This window comes from Talpa occidentalis, unplaced genomic scaffold (assembly GCF_014898055.3).
Source record: "Talpa occidentalis isolate TD23 unplaced genomic scaffold, MPIMG_talOcc4v2.1 talOcc4.13, whole genome shotgun sequence".
Taxonomy (NCBI): domain Eukaryota; kingdom Metazoa; phylum Chordata; class Mammalia; order Eulipotyphla; family Talpidae; genus Talpa; species Talpa occidentalis.
The window spans coordinates 91498583-91513640 of record NW_023601322.1 but is presented as its reverse complement, the minus strand read 5'-3'; the positions used below and the strand labels follow the sequence as shown (position 1 = coordinate 91513640).

General features: G+C 34.9%; 1 protein-coding gene across 6 annotated transcripts in view; it reads right to left on the bottom strand.

Moving 5' to 3' along the window:
- The window catches only part of LOC119243609 (uncharacterized), a 782255-nt gene that overhangs the window by 100926 nt on the left and 666271 nt on the right, over positions 1-15058 (bottom strand). For all 6 annotated transcript variants that reach the window (XR_008551531.1, XR_008551536.1, XR_008551535.1 and 3 more), the window contains one exon: positions 7150-7410. The gene's annotated coding sequence lies outside the window, so the exon portion shown is untranslated. The remainder of the gene's footprint in view (positions 1-7149; positions 7411-15058) is intronic.

The window sequence follows — 15058 nt, the reverse complement described above, 5'->3', positions numbered from 1 at the left end:
CAGAGGGAAAAGTCAAAGTTTTCTGCCTATGTGCTGTTTCTAAAGAGAGCAAGTCAGGGCCTCCCGGGTAGTGCAAGGGGTTAACTCTCAGCACTATGAAGCTATCTGCAGCACGAGTTCAATCCCCAGCCAAGGAGATGACCCACATGTTGCAGCAGACCTCTCCTGTCTTGCTTGCTGCTCCCCTCAGCAGTGGATTTCCATAGACCTGCCTGTTCTGCTCCCCACTATACATCCTGTGAATCCTCTCAACCCCCAATCATCTCTGGTCTGCACCTCTGTTCTTATATACGTATATAAATAAAAATAAATGTTAAAAGAAAATAAAGAGAACAGGGCAACTGATCTCTTTGATGGCTTTATATTTTATCCATCAATCTGTCATAGCTCCAACTGCATGCAGCAAGTCAGTCTGGCTTCAGATACACCCTTTCCTTCATTTGTCCTTCCAAGGAAGAGATTAGAGTGATTTCCTACTCCTGCTAATTTGTAGATAGTTTAAATGACCTCTGCTAAGCTCCTTCATGAGCTGTGTAATTCTATGCATTACATACACTGTTCTTTAACATCTCAAAGTAGTTTTTGTTTCTCTCACTGGACTCCAAGTCTTATATGACAAATACTTCATTGGTAAATTCTTGCTTCTATAAATTTCATAGTTGTATATTTGGCATCATTTGTAATTTGCTTCCCAAGAATTAGTTTTATTAAAATAGTTTTAAATAGGATTTGTTTTTGTATTTTATTCATTTATTTTTTAGAGATTTATTTAATTATGCATACAAGAACTGGGATGCAAGCCAGAGGTGTGTGTGGGGGGGGGGTAAGAGGATAAAGAGGATTCACCTGAGAGAGTGGGGAGCAGAGCAGGCAGATCTACAGAAACAAACTGTGAGAGGAGCAGCGGGTGAGGTAGGAGAGGTCTGCTATGCCATGTGGGTTAGCTCTCTGGCCAGGGATTGAACTTGTGCTGTAATGGCTGGCAATAGCTTGATAGCGCTGTCTTTAACTCCTGTGCCACCTGGAAGGCCCCCCTTTTTTTCCTTAAATAACGGACAATTTCTGAAATACAGTGGACTCCTTTTCTCTTATTTCTCTCTTAGTATAATTCAATAGGTATAATCTAGTATTTAAGTGTATTTTCTCTTTTATTTATTAGCAAATTCAACGATGTGATATTAACTAAATTATAACACTTCACACAAACAACTCTTGTCAATTTAAAATGCTAGCATTTAAAATTTCAAATCTGTTGTTTTCTGGGAAATTAAAGAAAAAGTACATATTAGCTCAATTGACATTTCAAATGATTTCAATATCACAATGTATTTGAGATAGAATGGAAAAAATAGATGGTCAAATTGAGTTATATTAGAACATGACAACAAGATCCTGTGGCTTTTTAAATAAATGTACTTGTGAATGCAGTTATATATTTTACTTTATTACAAGTGATGTTATATAATTCTTGAATGATTGAATTCCCTCTAGTACATTTAGAAGACACAATTTCATTATTACTTACATTTTATGTCTGCTAGATTGAATATTATATGGATGTCTGTATAGAAATGTGTTATGGGGTGTAAAGCTATGAATAATTTAATGTAATCTAATGTAATGACTGATCTTCAAAAGAGAAATACCAATTGGCAATTGACAATATTGAAATGTCATCACCGAAATTTGTCATAGACACACAGGTTCATGATTATTCCACAAAGAACTGATACATAAGTAAAATATAAAATTAAGGTTTTAAAGAGGAAAACATGAAAAGAACAAACTATAACTTCACTTTTAGAAAGACTTACCTTTTAAAGGTTAGAGTTAGAAAATAAGGTATCGAAGCAAAAGCAAAAGTATTGAAGAGAGAGAAGTCCTAGAACTTCAAAGTAATTTAGCATACTATTTCACTAGAAGACCATGAAAGAAAGCATTTCAAAGAAGACTCAACAGAGTTTAATGCAACACAGCTCATAAATGTTGAGAAAGGACTATTAATTACATAATTATTGGCATTCAGAAATCAATTTTCAGAACATAAGCCTTTATTTCAGAATAAATTAAGAATATAAATGCTCTCAGCAGCTTATTTGAAATATTTTTAAGAGGAAGAGAAAAATTTTCATGTTAATAATTTTTCATGTTAATAATAGAGGAATGTGGCTATTTGTAGTCAGAAGAGTAGAGCTGGAAGAACTTTGGAAATGCTAAGATGATGCAGGATGATACAGGAAGCAACACTTCAGGGTGTTTGAAAGTTTATGAAGTTAAGATTAATCAGAGTTACCCTTATAGAAAAAAAGGACTAGCCTATACCCCAGTTCTTCTATGCAAAAATAAATAAAAATAAATAAATAAATAAGAAACTTAAAAGGTCCTGCATAGTGAAAGATACACTATTAAAAAGACATCTATTAAATGCAAAAAAAAAAAAAAAAGGCTCACCATATATCTGACAAAGAGCTAATACTCATTATCTACAAAGAACTCATGCAACTGAAAAGGAAAACAAACAACCCAATTTAAAAAATGGGCAGGGGGCCTCCCCGGTGGCACAGCGGTTGAGCGCTGGGTTGCAAAGCTGCTAGCAGCCTCTGCTGTGCCAGTTCGATCCCCTGCTGCTCCCCGGCCACCAGAGAAGGGTCCCTGCCGCCCGCTGCTCCCCTCAGCAGTGTACTTCGGTCCTTCTGCCTGCTCTGCTCCCCGCTCTGGCTCTGGTGAATTCTCTCACCCTCCCGCGCTTCTGGCTGTACCCAGTGCTTGTATAAACAAAAACAAACAAACAAACAAATAAATAAATAAATAAAACATGCCTCTAAGGGGGAAAAAATAAATAAATAAACAAAATAAAAAATGGGCAGGGCCTCCCTGGTGGCACAAGGTGCAAAGCACAGCACTGTGAAGATATCCACAGCCTCTGCAGCACGATTTTGATCCATAGCCAGCCAGGGAGCTACCCACATGGCATGGCATGGCATACCTCTCCTGTATTGCCTGCTGTTCCCCTCAGCAGTGTATTTCAGTAGATCTGCCTGTTCTGCTTCCCACTCTGTCTCTGGTGAATCCTCTCCCCCCCCCCGCCTCTGGTACTTCTGTCTTGTACCCCAGTTCTTGTATGCATAAATACATAAATCTTTTCAAAAATGAGCAGCACAGCTAAAGAGATACTTTGACATTTTTCCAAATGGCCAAAAGGCAGATCAAAAAATGTTCATCAAAACCTATTATCAGGTCAAAACCACAACGAGGTACTGCCTCGCACCTGTGAGAATGAACCATATCAGAAAGACAAGAAAGAACAAGTCAGGTGAGGGTGAGGATAAAAAGGAACCCTCATACACTATTGGTAGAAAGGTGGAAAACACTCCAGAGGTTCCTAAAAATATTAAGAGATTGATCACATGAACCATCAATGCCACTTCTAGGTATATATCCATGAATGCAGAGACACTAATTTGAAGGGACATATGCACGCTCATGCTCATTGCTTCCCCATTTACAGTACCCAGAACAACCTAAATGCCCAAGGATAGATGAATAAATTAAGAAGTCATGGTATATATATTTAATTGAATACTAATCAGATATAAAAATGGCAATAGTTGCCATTTGCAACAACAGGTTGGAACTGAAGGGGATTAGGCCAAGCAAAGTAACTGAGAAGGAGTAAGAGAAATACGAGATAATTCCGTTCATATGTGAACCAGAGGTGGGGGGCAGGGGGAGACACTAGTAGTTTGACTGTAATACTGAGTCTGTGAGAGGGAGATGGACAGAGAAGAAAGGTATGGAGCCCTCTGGACTGCAGCGGAGGTCTATGGGTGACCTGGGGGTGGTGACATGAGCCACGCCAACATTTTTTTCAATTAGTTTAAACATGAGGAAATTTGCCATTTTTCTCAGCCAATCATTCTAAAAATGGGAAATCTCAGAATCATGTAATTAGAGAAACTGGTACTTCAGTTCAAACTATCAGTTAAATAGAAATTTACACTGGAAAAAACTGCAACCCATATAACCACAGAAGAATTTTTCATTTTATGTATTATAAGTAATCATGATATTTATTTTGGGAGTATATGAAACGACCTTTGAGAAGTAGCTAAACTAGACGAATTCATAAATACATCTTTCAGTTGTCGATGTTTAGAGTCATGCATCATCAACCACTTAAGACTGGGAGAGTAGTGATAAACACAACCAAGAACTTAAAATAAACCAAATATTGAAATTCTCATTTTCATTGAATATTGCCATGTGATAGCATTTTCTTCAGGAAATGACTGTAGGACATTGAAATGATTAATTTTCAACACTTTCAACAGAAAGTAAACATCATTTGAATAGCAAAATCATATATCTGGCATCTGTATAATACCATTCTTACCTGAGGAAAATTCAATTTATTTTTCTCTAACAATTTATGATTACTTTGAGAGTTTATTCTTTCATATACAACATATTTGTCTAAGTAGATCACTGTTATCCCATTTTCTGGTTAGAAGTCATTTCTGAAAATTTAACAATAAAACATGATGACTTGATATAATTAGAAATAAAACCTTGTTTATAGTTTATATAAGAATTGTTCTTAAAATAGCATTACAAAGTAAATATCAGTCTCCTTTTTCCTGAGAAGTAAAGTGAAACTTAATTGGTATGTGACCTCACAATTGTCATACAAATATTAATCATAGCAATAGGACTGAAACACCAAGGTCTTTTTGATGAGAATGACAAATTATGTTTTTCTTTTTGCTTTTCGTGATTCACATCAATGACTTCCAAGCAGATGGCTTTATTAATCTTTATTAATCATTTTTTTTAGTGAGGATGTCACTTTTTTATTTATTAAGAACACAATTACTCTTTTAGTATTCTATTCACTACTTTGCATATCTTTTTAGGTACCGTGTAGAAATACATCTTATAACACTTTTATTTTTTTTAATGTTTGAAGGAACTACAATTTTTTCTTTAAAGATTTATTTTTATTTATTTATACAAGCTCTGGGTACAGTCAGAAACGCGGGAGGGTGAGAGAATTCACCAGAGCCAGAGTGGGGAGCAGAGCAGGCAGAAGGACCGAAGTACATTGCTGAGGGGAGCAGTGGGCGGCAGGAGAGGTCTGCGCCCCATGTGGGACCCTCACCCGGTGGCCGGGGAGCAGCCGGGGATCGAACCAGCGTCGCAGAGGCTGCGGGCAGCTTTGCAACCCAGCGCTCAACGGCTGCGCCACCGGGGAGGCCCTTATAACACTTTTTAAAAGAATTGTTACAGTCAATAATGACAGTTTATTTGGCACAATTTCAATTTGGAAGAGTCTGAAATGGAAATAATTTTTCTGAGGTGGTTATTGGATTGATTGGATTGACTTGTATATTAAGTTCATTTGAGGGATCAATGAATATTGGTTGCTAACCTAATACATATTGCTAAATACATGAAGGTAGTACCAAAATACCCTACTCATTCCTTTTCAATAATACATTACCTTGCTCTTCATTTCTTCATATCTTAAATTCATTAGCAATGTAAATAAATATGCATCATAATAATGTTGGGCAAATGAAAACAAGCATTAATCTTGAATTTTGTTTTTATAGTAGATAAAAACACTTTTCCTGTGTGCGTTTCTAAGAATACAAGATTAGAATAAAAGTAATAGGGCCTCCCCAGAGGCGCAGCGGTTGAACGCTGGGCTGCGAAGCTGCCCGCAGCCTCTGAGGCACCGGTTCCATCCCTGGCTGCTCCCCGGCCACCGGAAGAGGGTCCCACAGGGCACACAGACCTCTCCTGCCGCCCGCTGCTCCCCTCAGCAGTGTATTTCATCAGTCTGCCTGTTCTGCTCCCTGCTCTGTCTCCGGTGAATTCTCTCACCCTCCCGTGCTTCTGACTGTACCCAGTGCTTGTATAAATAAAATAAATAAATAAATAAGATTAAAAAAAAAGAATAAGATAAATCATTTAGAATAAAAGTAATATAAAAATCCAAGGTCATACATGATGTTAAATTAAACTTCATAAGAATAAATATACCCACACATGTATTTAATTAAATTATTTCAAATTCATGCCTTTACATAGCATGGGTAATCAATTATCTTAATTTCACTTACCAAATCATAGTTGGTAATTTTAAAAAATATGATGGTCATTATATTACATATTATATCCAAATATTACAATTCTATTTCCATTTTGGTATAAAATGGATTGGTATAAAAAGACATTATCTCCTTAAAAGTAAATTTTCACTAGTTTATTTATACTATTATTAAACATATATAACTAGAGCATATAAAACGCTCTATATATGTGTGCATATGCATCATACATATAAAATGTAGGATACTTTAATAATCCAAACCTTATTCTAACTTATTTTCCAATGTTTTTAAAAATAATAATTTATTTTATTATACTTGAAATTTCTCATATTAAAATGAGAAGCTAACTCAATATTCAAAATTTTAAAAATTATAGTAAATTTGAATTAATAAATACAACTGAATACTAATATAGCATATAATTATGATAGCAAGGTATTTAGCAAGTAGTACCAAAAAAACTAAAATTAAAAAACTTAGAAACAATAGCAAGTCAACTAAGTATCTTGGGCATTATTTTTAAGCAGAAAAACCTTGCTACTATGAAATTTTAGCACAGTATTTATATATAGTATGACTTCTATACTTACTTATCATCTAACTTATGTAAGGATTTACATTGATTCTGACAATTTGAATTTTAGTAAATATGATTCCACTATGGCAAACTAAAAATCTGTGTAAAGCAAAAGCATTCATCAGCAAAATGAAAAGATAATCTATGGAATGGGAGAAAATATTTGTGAATTGTGTGTAACAGGGAGTTCATATCCAAATTATAGAAAGAACTCATACAAGTCAATAGAAATATTAAGGATTATGGAGTTTGGTTTTTTTTTTTTTTTTTTGGTTGTTTGGGACATGGGTGATACGCATTTCTTCCTTTCTATAAACCCAGGTTCATCTAATAAGTCTTGTTCAAATAACACAATTTAGATTACTTACTTTAAAATAATTTATGATCTAGAGTTAGAAAAGCTAGAATTTTGCCCAACATGTAGTATTTAAAAACAAACATTTTATTTATACTCACCAATTGGGTGTTTGGGAGATTTGGAGAGAGAAGTAAAGATAGAAATGGTAGCTTTTCTCTGTGAAATCTGAGGACTGGCATAGGACAACTCATAGGCTGGAGGTGACCGGAAGGCAGGGGGCTGTAACCATCTAGAAGTTTTTGCAACTCATCCCTGGTACCCTGACTGGGATGCCTGGAAGCTGGATCTGCTGACATAAGCACAAGACCTCCTCCTAGGGTTTGGTTGATGTTTCAGCTTCAAACAGCAAAAGATGACTTCTAAAAAAAAAGTTTAAAACCTTATTGTAATACAGGTTAAGATGAATTTTCTTAAAAATTAACTAGTATGAGCAGGAAAATAAATCTTTTTCCCAATGAGTCATGTCTGGTCTTCATAACTCAAAAAATAGGACCTTCTAAGTTGAGATTCTTTGTTTTGATTAAGCTGAACTATACATAATAAGTACTATGTAACAAAGTGTTCTAAAGGCATTATATGCTTTTTATGGATAAGAGATCAAGGTTTTGCATAAAATTATAGGTAGTGATGCAAACAATTATAAATGTAAATCTGGAATGCAATCAGTTTTCATTTAGAGCTGCTTATTTTAGAGTAAAATGGCTATCAGTCAAGAATAGTGTCAAGCAGCCACACAAGTTTATACATAGGGTGATTGCTGAGATTTAAAGGCTTATTTTTCTTTGCAGAAAACAGATTTCAGTTTTTACATTCATAATCAAACAGGTAAAGATTCTTTTGTATTCCACTAACTTTGTCAGATGTCAAAAAAACAAAAATTTCTTCTGTGTCCTAAACCTCTAATGTCGAAATCATCTGCTTATACTTTATTATTTAAGCATTTATCTATGTTTCTGCTGCGTGATTCTACAATATAAATTTGTAACTTTTTGGAGTCAGTTAGAACTGACATTCTCTTAGACAGGTTTCTTTTTCTAGACTGTAATGCTGATGGTAATATGCAAAAATCACTTCCAAGGACTGCATCATTTGAATTTATTATTTTATCTGGCTTTTGAAAATTGATGCATTTGCTTGCCTTCAGTTTTAAATTCTAACAAGTTGAAAGGGACAAACAGATTTAAATACACATAATTATAGTAAAAAGTTAGCAGAGTAAAAACCAAGAATATAATTCAAAAAACAAAGAGAATTATATGTTTCAAAGAGTAAACTGGACCTAAATACAATTATTGCATGGATGATTCAGTGGATTTGAGAAAAATCCTGTCATAGGAATCCTTTCTACAAGAAAATGGGGGAATCTATTTAGAGAGGAGATAGGAAAACATTCTCACATATTATCAAGTATTATGACATACATTTCTGATCAGAATTTTATTTCTGGGACACATGAAGCACATTTATAATATTCCTACTTTTAAAACTGTTAGAACAACTAACAATTTATATTTGCAATATCTCTTTTCTGTTACAGTAACATTTAACCCAATAAAATGAGTTCCTGAAACAAAAAGGCATACTTGAAAGTGGCTATATTTTATATATATATATATATATATATATATATATATGTAAATCATTGTTATTTCTTACAGTAGGGATATTTCAATTAGAAAACAAGCTAGTATTGGGCCTCCCTGGTGTCATAAGGGGTTGAGATGCAACCTCTGAAGCTAACCACAGTCACTGCAGCACAAGTTCAATCCCTGGCCAGGGAGCTACCCACATGGTGCAACAGACCTCTCCTGTCTCGCCTGCTGCTCCCCTCAGCAGTGTATTTCAGTCAATCTGCCTGTTCTGTTCCCTACTCTGTTCTGGTGAATCCTCTCACCACCCACACCTCTGGTCTGTACCCCAATTCTTGTAAAAAAAAGGAAACAAACTAGTATTAAGAACATGAAATACAATTATCCATTGTTTTAGTTTCACATAAGTACATATATCCACTAGAAGATAAAATTTTTGGAATATATATAGCTGTGAGATACATGTTAAGACTAGGTATTTATTTGTATTTTTTTTAAAGATTTATTTATTTATACAAGAACTGGGGTATAGGCCAGAGGCTTGGGAGGGTGAGAGAATTCATCAGAGACAGAGTGGGGAGCAGAACAGGCAGACAACCAAAACACTGTGGAGGGGAGCAGCGGGCAAGACAGGAGAGGTCTGTCCCACAATGTGGGTATCTCCCTGGATAGCTGGGAATCGAATCCATGCTGCAGAGGCTGCAGACATCTTCATAGCACTGCACTCAACCCACTGCGCCACTGGGGAGGCCCAGAATTTATTTGCATTCTTGACAAACAAAATGAGATAAAATAAAAAAAATAATACTATTTGAAGGAGAGATTCCCATATTGCTTTGGTTTATGTTCATGAATGAAAAACAAAGTTACTTATTATTTCTCTTCTAACATTAACAACATTATTAAGGTTTTTCCAGAATAATTTATTTCATATATACATATATGAATAGAAGAATTTTGAGGAAGAAAATAATTATTACATGGTGCAAGATATAGGAAGCTTTTTAGGATTATCTTAATATTTACATGGACCTAATTTATCTGAATATATTTCATAATATATGTGAAAACCAATGCAGAAGGTGAACAGTGTTTAAAAGAGGTATTTACAATCTTGAAATCTCATTTCTTATTTTAGTTATCATCACATTTATTTTGCAAAAAAAAAAAATAAACACTCCTGATCTATATCCTCATTGTTATATAATATTTTATACCCTCAAATATTAATGTTCTACAGGAGGTAATTCATTGTGTGCAGCTGACTTTAAAGAGAGGATTAATTCTCTTGCATGAATTACATATAGGACAGAAAAAAATTTAACCTAAATCCAGAACATAAAGGCAGTAAATAAAAGATATCTACAATTCCTTTGTTTATACGTGTGTGTGTATGTATATATACACACATATATTTCCAGAATGCAGGACTCATACATACAATGAATCATAAAGGCCATTCATTCCACCTTTTTATTTGACAGATGTAGAGAATATAGCCAAGGGAAATTTGGTGATTTATTTTCAGTTGCAAAAAGCTAAAGAAATTCATTATACCCAAAATGCTCTTTCCATGATATATGTTACTCCCTCTCCCATTCCAGAGTTAAAATAACAGCAGCTACTGTCATTTCAACAAGTGTGGTTGTACACCCCATCTACAAAGTCATGATGTTTTCACTGATTATAACAGAATTAGTCATGTATGATTATATAGTTAGGTATGCACAATCAGAAACTGAATAAGTTGACAATACATTGCAATCTACTGATTTAAAGAATGCTATCCTGGGCCTCCCTGGTGGCGCAGTGGGTTGAGCTCAGGGCTGTGAGAATGCCTGCAGCCTCTGCAGTGCGGGTTTGATTCCCAGCCAGCCAGGGAGACACCCACATGGCATAGCAGACCTCTCCTCTCTCGCCCACTGCTACCCTCAGCAGTGTTTTCGGTCCGTCTGCCTGTTCTGTTCCCAGCTCTGTCTCTGGTGAAATCTCTCACCCTTCTGCACCTCTGGCCTGTACCCCAGTTCTTGTATAAATAAATAAATCTTAAAAAAAATGCTAACATAACATAAGAAAGTTTTTAGTATATATACTAACCTCCAATGCTATAAAAAAATTCACCAGTCTGAAGATTTAAAGACAATACATTGCATAAGCAGAGAGAGAAAATGATGTTTGAAAAGTTCATTCCCTGAAATGTATAGTTTTTAACAATTCTCACCTTAGTTCATCAACTTAATTAAAATGATATCCCTTATTCTTTTAAATGACAAAAGACAATATACATTTTGAAATGTTAAGGATGCATTAGGGTACAAGGTAATGAACTCCTTTCAATTACATTTTATGTTTATGACCTTTGTTTCAACAATGTATATTTGTAAATCTTTTTTATTTCTAAAAGTTGTCCTTCATTCTTCATACTATAATTTTATGAAGAGTGCAATTTATAAAACCTAGTAATAAAATGTAGTATCATTTCTCACAGGTTTAAATCTGTATTCATCCTAAAACAAACTTGAACTATATAAAAATCAAGACATGGTAAATCAATTCACATGGAATCAACTATACTTTCGGTGGCACGTATGTTAGTGATCAAACAAGTATTTTAAGATAATATCAGTTTTGCACTTAGAAGCATTTCAAAAATGTAGCAAATCTCAGAAACCTAACAAAATCAGATAATTTAAATTAGCTAATGTCTTATGTCCAACTGAAGATTATCAATGATCTCTTTAAATTTATTCTGAAATCTCGCAATCCCCCCCACTGATATTCTGCAGTGAACAGATTTTAAGACAATCTCAAACGATCTCTATCTCCTTGTACAATTCTCTATGTCTTTGCATGATTCTACTCCACTAAATCATAGTAACTAAATTCTGAACAAAATATGGGAAAGGTACCAATTCTGTGACTAGGTGACAGAAGACATATAACTTCCATCTGGCCAACTTTTCTCATTTGCTTGCTGACTCTGATGAAACAAGGTACCAAATCAGTGAGGCCCAGGGAGAAAGGAAATGAGAGCCCCCATCCACCGACAGTCTTCTAGAAAATGAGCCCCTCAGTCCAATACCCCCAAAGAGGTAGATTGTGGCATCAACCATATTTTGTTTAGAATTTAGTGACTATGATTTAGTGGAGTAGAATCATGCAAGGAAGTGGTTACCAGGAGATAGAGATCATTTGAGATTGTCTTAAAATCTGTTCACCACAGAATATTAATTGAGTCTCACTTGAAGTTCCAGCTGACACCTTGATGATAGCTTCAGGAGAGTCCTGAAATCAAGGCCTAAGCTAAGCTGTGACTAGATCACAGCTTAGTTACAATAGCAAAGGACAGCACTCAGGGAACTGAGAAAACTTGTGTAAAATCCTAAGATTTGTCTTGATAGCATGCATCACATGTCACATGGCATATATGCATATGTGTGTGTGCACATGGTTATGGTAGATTATATAATCTGCAGGACAAAAAATATTAGTTCTTCTTTTATATAAAATATCTGTCTACCGGGCCTCCCTGGTGGTGCAAAGGATTAAGAGGCAACGTATGAAGCAATCTGCAGCCTCTACAGCACAAGTTTGATCCCTAGTCAGGGAGCTACCCACATGACACAGCAGACCTCTCCTGACTCACCACTGCTCCCCTCAGCAGTGTACTTTGGTCAGTCTGCCTGTTCTATTCCCCACTCTGTCTCTGGTGAATCCTCTCACCCACCATACCTCCAGCCTGTACCCCAGCTCTTGTATACATAAATAAATAAATCTTTAAAAAAAATCTGTCTACCCTTGCTTTATACCATCTATTTCAACAATGATAACTCAAGTTAACTATATTGTTTAAAAGTGGAATAATGTTAGTATAATTTTTAATTTTTGATTGAGGTAACATCAATCAAATGATTGATTAACATCAATCAATGATTTTAATCATCAGATGATTAAAATAAAATCATATCATCTTTAATTTGCATTCTATGGTATAGTGAAATAAAATTGATTTTATACATTCAAAAAAATCTTACTATGCTATAAATATCCAATATAGTCAATAACTAAACAAAATTAACTCATAACTTTCTTAGCACTGTGTTTCTCAGTTAATTACAGAGAAATCATTGATAAATTCTCAGAGCAAATGATTTTCAATAACTAACAACACCTATGTACATACTAATTAAATGCTTATTTGAACAATCTAATTTGAAGTGTCCCTTTACTGTGTCCCTTTATTGATTTACCCAACAACTTCAATTCTAAGTTTCATCAATTTTTGGTGTCTAAGGCGATCGCAATAATCTTTAAAAGAATCTTACTCACATAACGCCCAGAATAGTTTTTCTAAAATAAATAAATACTTGTCTTAAACAGATACATAAATCATTTAGAGTTTAACCAGGAACATGCTTAAATTTATTTTACTCAAAGAATATTTAAATTAGTAAGGTTAATTCTACTTCCCTCCCCCAACAACTCAAGTCAATTAGACACTGGACTTGTGGGAGAGGTCCTGATAGTATTTTTTTTTTCCTGATAGTATTTTAAACCCCAATTCTACTAAAAAGCCAGTATTCTGCATATTTGAACTACTAAATGATGACAATCACAACTCTCCAAGGAAAGCCAAAATTGGGCAATGCTAATTAGTACATAAAATTACTGAGGCAGAGATTTGTAGCACTTGTCTTTAAATATGTATTAATATAAAACATCTAGACCACTTACGCTCATTCGTAGAGCACCTGAACAATGTCAGGTATAAATTAAATACTATTGTAGCAACAAAAAAATGGTGATGATAAATATGTATATAAGAAACTTATTAGTCACAAGCTCATATTAAATTAGCTCTGTAAATATGAATGTTATTATGTCTGTTGACTTCTTAGACTTTTAAGTTGCTTTGCCTATTTTAATAAAAACTGATTTAAATATTTGTACATGATGCAAATGTTTCCCATTTATAATTATTGGTAAGTTAGAAAATGATCTTAACAGAATGGAAATTTGTTCAATCTTCTCTTCCTCAGTTCATTACTTTTCTATCAAGAGACCTGTCACTCTCCCCGTTGAGTACACTTGCTTATCAATCTGTGAATTCGTTTAAACAGCCTATTTACTAACGTGATTCATTGGCACTTCAAATAACATTATTGTGGATGGATTATTTCAGGCAGCCAGTCAACATTTCAAGGGAAATGCATAAAAATTGGGAGGAAGAAAATTTCCTTTTGAAGGAAAATAAAACGGACTGGCAAATAGATCCAATTTATTTTAAAATAAATATTATACAGTTAATATATTTTTTCGACAACAAAAGGCGGTCTTTGTACAAATATATTTTTTAAAGACTTGAATTTGGGGTGACATTTTTGTTTCGGTCCTCATGTGCATGTAATCCACACACCCTCCACCAAACCACCAAACCAAAATCAATCCCCTTCACCCACTTCCTTGTCTCCCTTCCTCTGGTAATTGTTAATTTCTTTCACTAAGTGTAAGACTAAGTCCTGATCTGTTTTACCTGTGTATAATATTTTGGTTATGAATATTCCATAGATGAGCAAAACCATCCAATATTTGTCATTTTCTGACTTATTTCACTTACATAATCATTTGAGGTTCATCCATTTTGTCCCAAGAGCTGTGTAGTATTCCTTGAGCATATATCCCACAATGTCTTTATCTATCTGTCCTTAACCACATCCTCATCAATGTTTATCATTGACATTTTTTACAGAGCTGACAAATAGCAAAATCACAATCTGTTTTAAACAAATCCAAAAACTATAATTCCTGCAAAAGTCAAAAACCTCAATAGACATCAAACAGAAATAAAGAACTTGAACTATCATTGAGAATGGATGGTCAGGGAGACTCTGGATATGACCTCTCAAGTAAATAAGAGGCTGAATGATGACTGATATCCATATGGATTTGAAGTCAGCATGGTCATGATAAGTCTTTAAAAGAGAGGAAGATATAAGCTAAGTTCCTAAATCATGAAAAATCATCATCAGTTTGCTTAAAAACAATGAGCAGACGAGATGACTGTGGCTGAGTAGCCCTAAGACCAGAAGATACCAGGCAGCACACAGACAGGACCCATTCCTCATCTTCCAGAGAGGACAGCTATACAAGCAACTTAACTAGCCTCCCTGGTCGTGCAGAGGTTAAAGTCACCACTATCAAGCTTTCGCCAGCAACTGCAGCATGAGTTCGATCCCTGGCCAGGGAGCTACCCACATGGCAGAGCAGACCTCTCCTGTCTAGTCCTCTGCTCCCCTCAGCAGTGTATTTCAGTCAATCCACCTGTTCTGTTCTCCCCTCTGTCTCTGGTGAGTCCTCGCACCCCTCACACCTCTGGCCTATACCCCAGTTCTTGTATGCATAAATAAATATACATCTT